Source organism: Chionomys nivalis, chromosome 25, assembly GCF_950005125.1.
Source record: "Chionomys nivalis chromosome 25, mChiNiv1.1, whole genome shotgun sequence".
Taxonomy (NCBI): Eukaryota; Metazoa; Chordata; class Mammalia; order Rodentia; family Cricetidae; genus Chionomys; species Chionomys nivalis.
In genome coordinates this window covers 35140908-35150807 of record NC_080110.1, presented here as the reverse complement: position 1 = coordinate 35150807, position 9900 = coordinate 35140908, and positions in this window count along the sequence as shown.

Sequence of the window (9900 nt, the reverse complement as noted above, 5' to 3'; positions counted from 1 at the left end):
TATATCAATTTTTATCCTTTTGATGAATTTTTGGTGTTAGACATGTTTTGATCAATTTCCTGGTATCATTTATTTACCTTCTGTGACCTGCAGAATGATTTTTTAAATTTTTAATTGTTAATTTTTCCTGTTCATCCTTTTTCTTCAACTTACTTTCCTTTTATCAAGTTGTTTTCTTTGTCATTTTTGGCTGTGTTTTTGTGTATTTTACATATGTAGTGGTATACATTAACTGTATGGAGAAGGAATTTGCCCATGACTTTAATATCTGCCTATACTCTACTTTGGTCCTATTTATCTGCTGTATTTCACTTCTCAATCCGTTGAATTTGACTTCTACTTCCCATTATACAAAGGCTACGTCCCTTCTTGCTCATGACCGTAGGGAACAAAATGTGATTACTTGTGCTGTTCCTTTGGAGACAAGGCCGCACATGCGCAGAAGGATCATTGGACTACAATTCCCCAAAGCGGCAGCACCCCATCGAACTACAATTCCCAATTCAACAAAAGCCACGCATGCACAGGACATTTTTTCCCCCAGACGCACCTGGATCCCCCTTAAAAACGGGAACGCCATAACTCGCCCCCTTTTCGTCTCTTCACCCCCGTCCCTCACCTGTCGTCACCCCCCCCCATTAAAGTTTACCCACGTGGGACCCCGCGCATCTCGTGTTTTCTCTCTAACCCCGCAGAAAGAACAACAACTTGTGTTTGTTGAACTTGCCAGTTTACAGTAACTTTTTCTCTAGTTTCAAGTTTGTTTGTTTTTTTTTTTTCTGAAAAAGGTACTTCATTCCTTTGAAGTCTGATTATAGGACTTACCTCAATGTTGTATGTATGTTATGTTGTTTTGCAGTTTGTGTACATAGATGAATCTTCAGTGTTCCTGTTAAAGACACCATCATGAAGTTGGTCTTATTAAAATGCTGTTGAAATTGATGTGTGCTATCTATTGCTCTCATTTATAATTTTCCACTCTGTCACTCAGGGATATTGCCAGAAAGTAGAATCTTTAAAAACTGTCTTATAAGCCAGGCGGTGGTGGCGCACGCCTTTAATCCCAACACTTGGGAGGCAGAGGCAGGTGGATCTCTGTGAGTTCGAGGCCAGCCTGGTCTACAAGAGCTAGTTCCAGGACAGGAACCAAAAAGCTATGGAGAAACCCTGTCTCGAAAAATCCAAAAACAAAACAAAACAAAACAAAACAAACAAACAAACAAAACTGTCTTATACAGTTAAAAGTTTAGGGTAATGTAACACCCGATTCTGTGTTACACCCTCTGTACAGTTTGCATGCCATTGTACCTTATGCGAGTCGGGCAAAGGCCTGGAGATTGAAAGAACACACAAAGAGACCTAGGTCATTTGAAAGGAGATCAGCCGAATGCCAGTTTATTCAGACTTGGGGAAGTCCTTAAGTACCTAACTGCTGCACAAGAACCTCTGCCCAGGCAGGTGGGAAATTACCATATTAACAATGGAGTCAATGCCCTACAGCTAATCACCAGTCGGGGCAGGGAGAGCACAGGAACAAACAGGATGCTTAGTTAGCTGACCAGAAACTGTCCTCAACATGCACCCCAGGAACAAGAGCAGACCAGGGCCCTACAGGATAATACTTCTTTTATGAAAAGAGTTTGACAGTGTCCTTTCCCTCGGTTTCATGGGCTACTGAAACACTTGAGGTCTATTGCTATTAGTTGGTGAGATTGGAGAAGATCATTTCCAGTTTATTGGCTTTGCATCCTTGGATTAAGGTTTGCTTCTAGGAGGAGACTGCTCGTTTGTTTCCTGGCCACTCAGACCTAATAATAACACAGAAACTATATGAATTACAACTTTGCTTGTTCTATTAGCTTAGACGTTTTCTTAATTAACTCTTATATCTTATATCTTAACCCATTTTTATTTTTCTGTGTATTGCCACAAGGCTGTGGCTTACTGGATAAAGTTCTGGTGTCTGTCTCCTTTGGCAGCTACATGACATCTCCCTGACTCAGCCTTCTTTTCTCTTCTACCTCTGCTTGGAATTCCCGCCTTTCTCTATTTTGCCCTGTCTTAGGCCCAAGCAGCCTCTTTATCCATTAACCAATAAAAGCAGCAAATATACAGAAGGACTTCTCACACCATTTTCCCTTTTCTGTCCAAATAAGGAAGATTCTAATTTTAACATAGTAAAATTACATATACAAAACCATTATCAAGCAAGATTACAGTTACAATATTTATATCTACTTTATCTTTTATCGTAACTATGGAAAATTATAATTATCTAATTTTTAACTCCATTAAAGACCCCAGAAGGATAAATATTGCCTAAGTTAACAGGAAGTGCATTGTAAGCAACTTCTAAAACTCTAGAGTTGACAGAGACATCTTGCTGCCTGGACAGTCACCCAAAGTTCTTCTGTAACATTGGGGCATCTATCTTCAGCCTACAGACTTTTCCATGAAGCAGGATATTTGAAAAACTGTTTTGCCTCAATTGATAGTTCTTCAGTTGCTTTTTTCTTTTTCTTTTTTTTTTTTTTTTTTTTTTTTTTTTTTTTTTTTTTGGTTTTTTGAGACAGGGTTTCTCTGTGGTTTTGGAGCCTGTCCTGGAACTAGCTCTTGTAGACCAGGCTGGTCTCGAACTCACAGAGATCCGCCTGTCTCTGCCTCCCGAGTGCTGGGATTAAAGGCGTGTGCCACCACCGCCCGGCAGTTGCTTTTTTCTATATCCTCTGGCAGAATCTTTTATGAAGTAGGAACCCTGAAGGACTGTTTTTCCTTTAGGCAAGTTTAGCAGTCATTTTTCTGTGGATCCTGCATGTCCAGTTCATACAGTATCCCATTAAGCAGTTCAGGCAAGAACAGTTTCATGCCCAAATGGCTAGCAAAGTCCACAAGGAGCCTCTTCAATGCCTATTTTCCTCTTGAAATAATGGGTGCTGCTAGGAGCAGATGTGTCTCATTGTCATGAAAAGTCCTAAGTTCTTAAATATTTTAAATGCCATATTCCAAAGGACTCTGAAACGTTTGAAGCATCCCTATCAACTGAAATATATCTATATATATATCTAGGAAAACTAACATGACTACACACTTGACTATTTTAGTTGATTGCCTATTACATTACATTTTTAAATGAGCTGCATACACAATACTTTAACCAAGAGCAGAAATATACATATAACAGAACTGACTTTAAATTCGTATCAATAAACCAAGATCCATACCAATGCAAACCTCGATAGCATATCCCCCTTTAAATGTGAGGAAACACTTATAAACAATATTTCAGAATATGGATGTAGTTCTCTCCAAACTGCTTCCTGCTTTTTTTGGGGGGTGAAGTATTTTTGGGGGTATTCTTGGCAACCTTTCAGGGGGTTTTGGTCCATCAATCACATTAGTCTGGAAGGATTCCTCAGGTTCTCATCTTCTGTGGAAACAAAAGAAGAACCTTTTTTCCAAAGCAACATATCCTTAGATTCATATTTTGAAATCAAGATACCTTTAAGGTATGTTGGTTTATCTTAGCAATCCCCAGAACCAAATGTCCCTCTGCAGTCAAAAAATTCAAAGAAAACACAATAATATACATAATCCAGACACGTTGTGTATTTTCTATCTTTATGTGGCTTATTATTGTTTTATTCTATTACTTTTTAATATTTATTTTATTATCTTTACTCCTTTAATCTATGACTGTACTGTCTCTTTAAAGACTTTGTTTTGTTTATTTTTAAAACCATTTCTTGGGGCTGGAGAGATGGCTCAGTGGTTAAGAGCACTGCCTGCTCTTCCAAAGGTCCTGAGTTCAATTCCCAGCAACCACATGGTGGCTCACAACCATCTGTAATGAGGTCTGGTGCCTCCTTCTGGCCTTCAGGCATACACACGGACAGAACATTGTATACATAATAAACAAATAAATATTAAAAAAAAAAAAACCATTTCTTTCTTTCTTTTTTTTTTTTTTTTTTTGGATTTTCGAGACAGGGTTTCTCTGTAGCTTTTTGGTTCCTGTCCTGGAACTAGCTCTTGTAGACCAGGCTGGCCTCGAACTCACAGAGATCCGCCTGCCTCTGCCTCCCGAGTGCTGGGATTAAAGGCGTGCGCCACCACCGCCCGGCCATTTATTTCTTTTTATAACTCTCTATACTCTTTTTTTTTTTCTCTCTCCGAAGCCTACATACATTCACCCAACACTGTGACTCATTTAGAGTTCTTTTATGTCTGAATCTGTCCTATTGTGTATCTGTAATCCTTTTTTGGTCAGAAATGCTTTTTTAAAAAATGCTAAATGGCGTGGCTAGGGCCTGCTTGCTCCACCCAGTCCAGCATGATGGAGCTATGTTCAATGCCTCTGCAATCTGTGCACACTGTCCCAGTTCCAAGTATGCAGCAGGTCTATGTTGAGCCATTAAGCAGTTTGTAACATGCTGCTCACAGAACCTATTTAAATGCTCCATAGCTGGACCTCCTGAGAAAGAGTTAGACCTGGTTGTTCTGGCAAGCCAGGAAGCTGCTGCTTTGTTTTTTTTTTTAAAGAAGCCATGCAGTTTTTACTGCACCTCTTAAAGTAGCTGCGACACCCCTGCTTACCACAAGCCCATCTAGAAAAAAAAAATTGTGGCTACCAAGAAACTGTGCTAAACTCTGTTCTTTTTTGCCTATTTTTCAAGCTCTCTCAGGTTTTAAGTGGATTTTAGTTGACCATGCTGGTGCACCAATTAGTAGTTAGAGGCCACTTGTTTGTTTCCCAGCCGCCTAGACTCTTGAAATAATCACACAGAAACTGTATTAATTAAATTGCTGCTTGGCTCATTAGTTCTAGCTTCTTATTGGCTAACTCTTACATCTTTTTTTTCTTGTTTTCTTTTTTTTTTATTAATTTATTTATTTTAACTCTTACATCTTAATTTAACCCATCTCCATTAATCTGTGCATCATCACGAGGTCATGGCCTACCAGCAAAGTTTCAGCATGTTTGTCTCAGATGGCTCCATGGCTTCTCCCTGACTCTGCCTTCTTCCTCCCAGCATTCAGTTTAGTTTTCCCTGCCTACCTCTGTTCTGCCCTGTTATAGGTCCAAAGCAGTTTCTTTATTCATTAATGGTAATCACAGCATACAGAGGGCAATCCCACATTAAGAGAGGACAATGGATTCCTACAAGGAGCACAGTTGGTTTGGTCACCCAGATGAATTCCTGCATTGTCTTTTCAATATATTACTTTAATATCATTTAAAATGACAAGTTATACCCACTCAGAGGGCACAGAATTTAAGATGTCTAGCACAATAGATGTCACAATTCCACAGCTCTCTGTTCATGTACTTGCCTGGAATTTGGAGTTAAAGAAGGTAGCACAGCATGGGGACCCAGAGTGGCAATGAAGGAAGCAGAGTTTGGCTGAGAGTAGAGGAATCAGGAGAACCATGGCACTGAACATTTATCTGTCAAAGTCACTAACAGAGGTGCTTTCACGTTTCTTTCTCTTTGAAGTGTCGAAATTGAAATGGCCCAATAGAATTCCAGCTCTGGTGAGGAGTGACTGCCACAGAAGGGAGCCCAGACAGATCTCCAGCATGCCTGCTCCTCTAACCAGGGCAACAGGCTCCTGCATCCATCTTCCAGCTATTGCGTCCAGCTCCAGCACCTTTGCTGTACAAAGAGGTGGTTGTGCTGGTAGGACCACTCACACTGCATGTTAAACAGCTACCTCTACAACCAGGAATGCCTCTGTCCCAATCTAGGCTGCTCATCTTCTTGGTCATTATAACCATTCCAACACTTATTCTGTGAGTGTCTTTTGGAAAGGACAGCAAGACCTCTGTAAGTCCTCTGAGGGTGGGTGGGAGAAAGGAGATAAACGGGACTTATTGAGAAACAGGTTCAAGACAGGAAAGGGGAAATGGGAGTTGGTGTAGAGTAAGAAATACAGTCTGTCTTGAGGAATTTCCTATCTACAAAGTAACACGAAAGAGATGGGTGTGTGGACCTGTGACAGGGGCCCTGGACAAGCTAGAGGAGGAACAAACCTCCCTGGAAGTGCATATTGGGAGGGGGCTAGGAAGAGCCAGCAATGAGGTGGAGAGGGCCTGCTCTGGTGATTCCTAGCTTGTGTCAAGGCACACAAGTAGGATGCTGCCTTGGGAGTAGCATCCTATCCTTACCTACAAAGTTAGGGTGCGGCAGAAGAAAAGGGCAGGCCTGTAAGTCCTGTCTGTCAGAGTCACTAAGAGAGGCACTTTCATTATTCTTTGGGGTTTTATTTGGGGAAAGTGAAATGGCCCATTTGAAATACTGTCTTGGTGTGTAACAGGAAGGATCCAGATTAGAATTCTGTGTCCTGTGCAGCTGAATATCAGGGCTACAGGTTCTAGTATCCATCCTCCAGCTGTAGCATCTCAGCTACCATCTTCCCAGTCCTTCACCTCACGGCTGCCCCTGTATGTTGTTGGACATCCCTACGAAGTCATATGTAGCATCGACCCAACGAAGGTCCACCTCGCTTGTTTTATGGTTCTTGTGGGGCCAGGCTTCCACAGCATCTACAAGGGCTGCGTCTCTCAGCAGGACAGACTCGCACATGGGTCTCAGGCCTCACTCCTCTGTGATCCCTCCTTGACCTCCAAACTGCTTTCTGTCTGTCTTTGGGAAGAACTGCAGGAACCGCAAAACCAGTGGAGATGGCAGAAAAGAGATAACGGGGGAGGAAGAGCAGGAAGGGAGGTGGAGAGGAGGAAATGAGAGGACCTGCAGAGAGAGGGGTAGTCTGTCCTGAGGAGCTGACCTGGGTATGAATCAGAAGAAATGGATGTGTCACTGGGTCAGAGGTCTAGAAGAAGTAAGACCAGGAAAAAATGTCTCCTGCAGATCAGAGTATAAACTCTGGTTTATTGCCAGTCGTGAGGGGGAAAGGCCTTGCTCTCAAGGTTTCTGGCATGGATCAACCTAGAGAAGTGTGAGGTGGCCCTGGAAAGGGTTTTCTGTCCTGGGCCACTGCTGAAGGGTGTGGCAGAAGAGAATGGTGGCTTCATCATTACGAGGAGTCTTCTTCTCCTGTCTGACATGCCCTATGGCTGATCTGATGACTCCTGTATCTTCACCTCCTCCATCCAGGCTTCTCAAGCTGGTCCCATCTCCTGATCCAAGAATCCAGCATTACCTTCCCATCTCATGGAGGGATTTATAACTTACATTTGACCTTACATTAACATTGTTCTGCTCCAGCGTGGGAAGGTAAGTAGTCCTTGCCAGGCGTGACAATTTGAGTTCTGCCTTCACAAGGCCAGCAACCATGGAATTCTCTATGACCAGTAGCCACCACAGGGGTCCTGCTCACAGGGACAGCTTGATCATGGCGGAGCTCCTGATGACAGACACGTGTGCAGTGTGAAGGACTGCTGAGTGTGGCTTCTGACCTGCTTTCCAGGACATCTTCCAGGTAGAAAGCATGGCCTCTCTGCTATGGTTAAGGGAGAGTTTTTAGTGTAGGAGAGAGAGAGAGAGAGAGAGAGAGAGAGAGAGAGAGAGAGAGAGAGAAAGAGATCCTAGGTCATTTCTGAAATCAAAATATACTTGAAGCAGTTGCAACCAGGGAAGTGTGTTCAACTGTTAGACAGAAAGCTCAGCGGAGCTGAAGCAAGAGCATGGAAATCCACACAGAAAATGATTGTGAAGGGCACTGACCACACAGGGTCTCACTACGCAGTGCTGGCTGCCTTGGAGTTCACCTTCCCTCTCAGTCTCAGTCCCCTAAATGGGGGGATTACAGATGTGCACCACTACAGTCAGCAAAAGAACAGTTGATCCTTGGGAGAACAAAAGGTCTGAGTGCAAGAAAGGGTTAACGAGGAGAGGGTGCTCCCAAGCAACAGGCTCCAAAGAACAGGTAGAAGTGAAAATCAAATGTCAAGTGGGTTGCTGAGCTGTGTGTGAGGTTTTCCTCCTCTCTCTCCTGACCTCTTAGGCTTTCCAGAGCTCCACTTAAAGCTGACACAGGTTCATCCCCCACCCCAACCAAGGTTACAGAATATGGGCCCATATTTTGATTTGGCACAGAAGCCATTAAGCTGGTCTGAGCTAGTCACATAGCTCTGCAGACTAGCTGTCTCTTCCTTAACAAAAGCCAGGATGTGGTGCTCCTAGTTTTCTTTTGTTAAAATGTAGAGTACCTGAAAAGAGATGTTGACCAAAGCTGACTTAATAGTTTAGAGGTTTGGTGCTTCCCTTCCTTTGTAATTTGGAGGATGTCTTATAGAGATGCTAATTCATGGCCTACCTGACTGCTAGATGTGGATGTGACTTAAGCCCAGGCACCTGGTTGCCTAGGAGACAGCCTAATGTGTTTTCCCCCACTCAATTTAGGGGTCTATAAGATGTTTGGAGAGCCGGGCGATGGTGGCGCACGCCTTTAATCCCAGCACTTGGGAGGCAGAGGCAGGCGGATCTCTGTGAGTTCGAGACCAGCCTGGTCTATAAGAGCTAGTTCCAGGACAGGCTCCAAAACCACAGAGAAACCCTGTCTCGAAAAACCAAAAAAAAAAAAAAAAAAGATGTTTGGAGAATAAAGAGTGATTCTTGCCTTTTCCAAGATGACCTTGTAAGCTGTGTCAGTTTTATTCCTCGCTACTCCGTTCCAGCCAGGTTAGGAAATCTGAGTTGGACCCACATGGGCTCCGACAACAGACACTTAGTCAGCTGGTGGAAAAGCGACCCTGCCCTGGCTGGCCGTGTGCAGGTGCACTAAGACCACCACAGTTGCAGCTTTTGAGAGTCAGCACCCCGTCGGTCATGGGCTATGCAGTGACTCAGCTGCCTTCAAGGGGTCCCTGCTCCTGTAACCCTTCACCCGTGCTCTTGGAACTGATCTTGGTAAACTCATTGGCTTATCGAGTTGGTCTATGGCGTGTCTTGGTTTGAATGGGAAACATTCCCCCTGGGCTAATGTATTTGAACACCTGCAACCCAATTGGCAAGATGGATAGCACAGAGGGCCTTCTCAGGATGGTGGGATTATTCTGTATAATACTGCAAAGAATATGTGTCAATAAGCATCTCATCCAGAGAAAGGAGACAGGGAGAAAAAGATTTGGCCCGCCACAGGCTTTTGAAACCTCAGGGCTTACTCCCAGTGACACACTTAGTCCAACAAGACCACACGTCTTAATCCTTCCTCAAAGAGTTCCAACAACTAGGAGCTCTTATTCCTAAAACAATGTGGGGGAGTCCCCCGGGGGGGCTCACGGAGCAGCAAGCTCCGGTGGGTCCCTCAGAGTTTCTGTGAGCAGACCCATGGACACAGAAAGTAGCCATAAAAGCATTTATTAAAAGGGGAGAAAGGGAAGGAGGGAGGGGGAAAGAGAGAAAGAGAGAGAGAGAGAGAGAGAGAGAGAGAGAGCCAGAGAGAGAGCCAGAGAGAGCGTGGCCACGCTGAAGAAAACAGGAGAGCCAAGATGGCGCGGGCAGGTCAGAGGTCAGATGGCGTGGCTTGTCCCTTAAAGGGAAAGGAAAGCACAACATTCCCAGGTCTTCCTTATAATAAAAAGCAGGAGACGAGACACCACAGCCCAAAGGAACTGGGGCGGCGAACTCTCAAGACTGCTTCCTGCTGATTGTGGGCGTCGTCTTTTGGGGGGGCGCGAGAGAAGGCTGGGTGCTGGTCGCATCCTGGCATGGCTGGTCTCTTTGCCTTTGACTGGTGTCTGTGGCATGAAAATTGTCTGGTGTCCCTAAGGTGTTGGCAGAACAAAAACAAAGTTAAATTAAGGAAAAAAAAATTTTAGGACCAGGGAATTGAGGGGGTATCTGACCTGTTTAAGATGGATTTCTTAATTCGGCTCCCTTTGGTTGAGGTCACCTCGCAAAACCTCAACCTGGCGAAACCTCTCAGCTGTCAAACTGT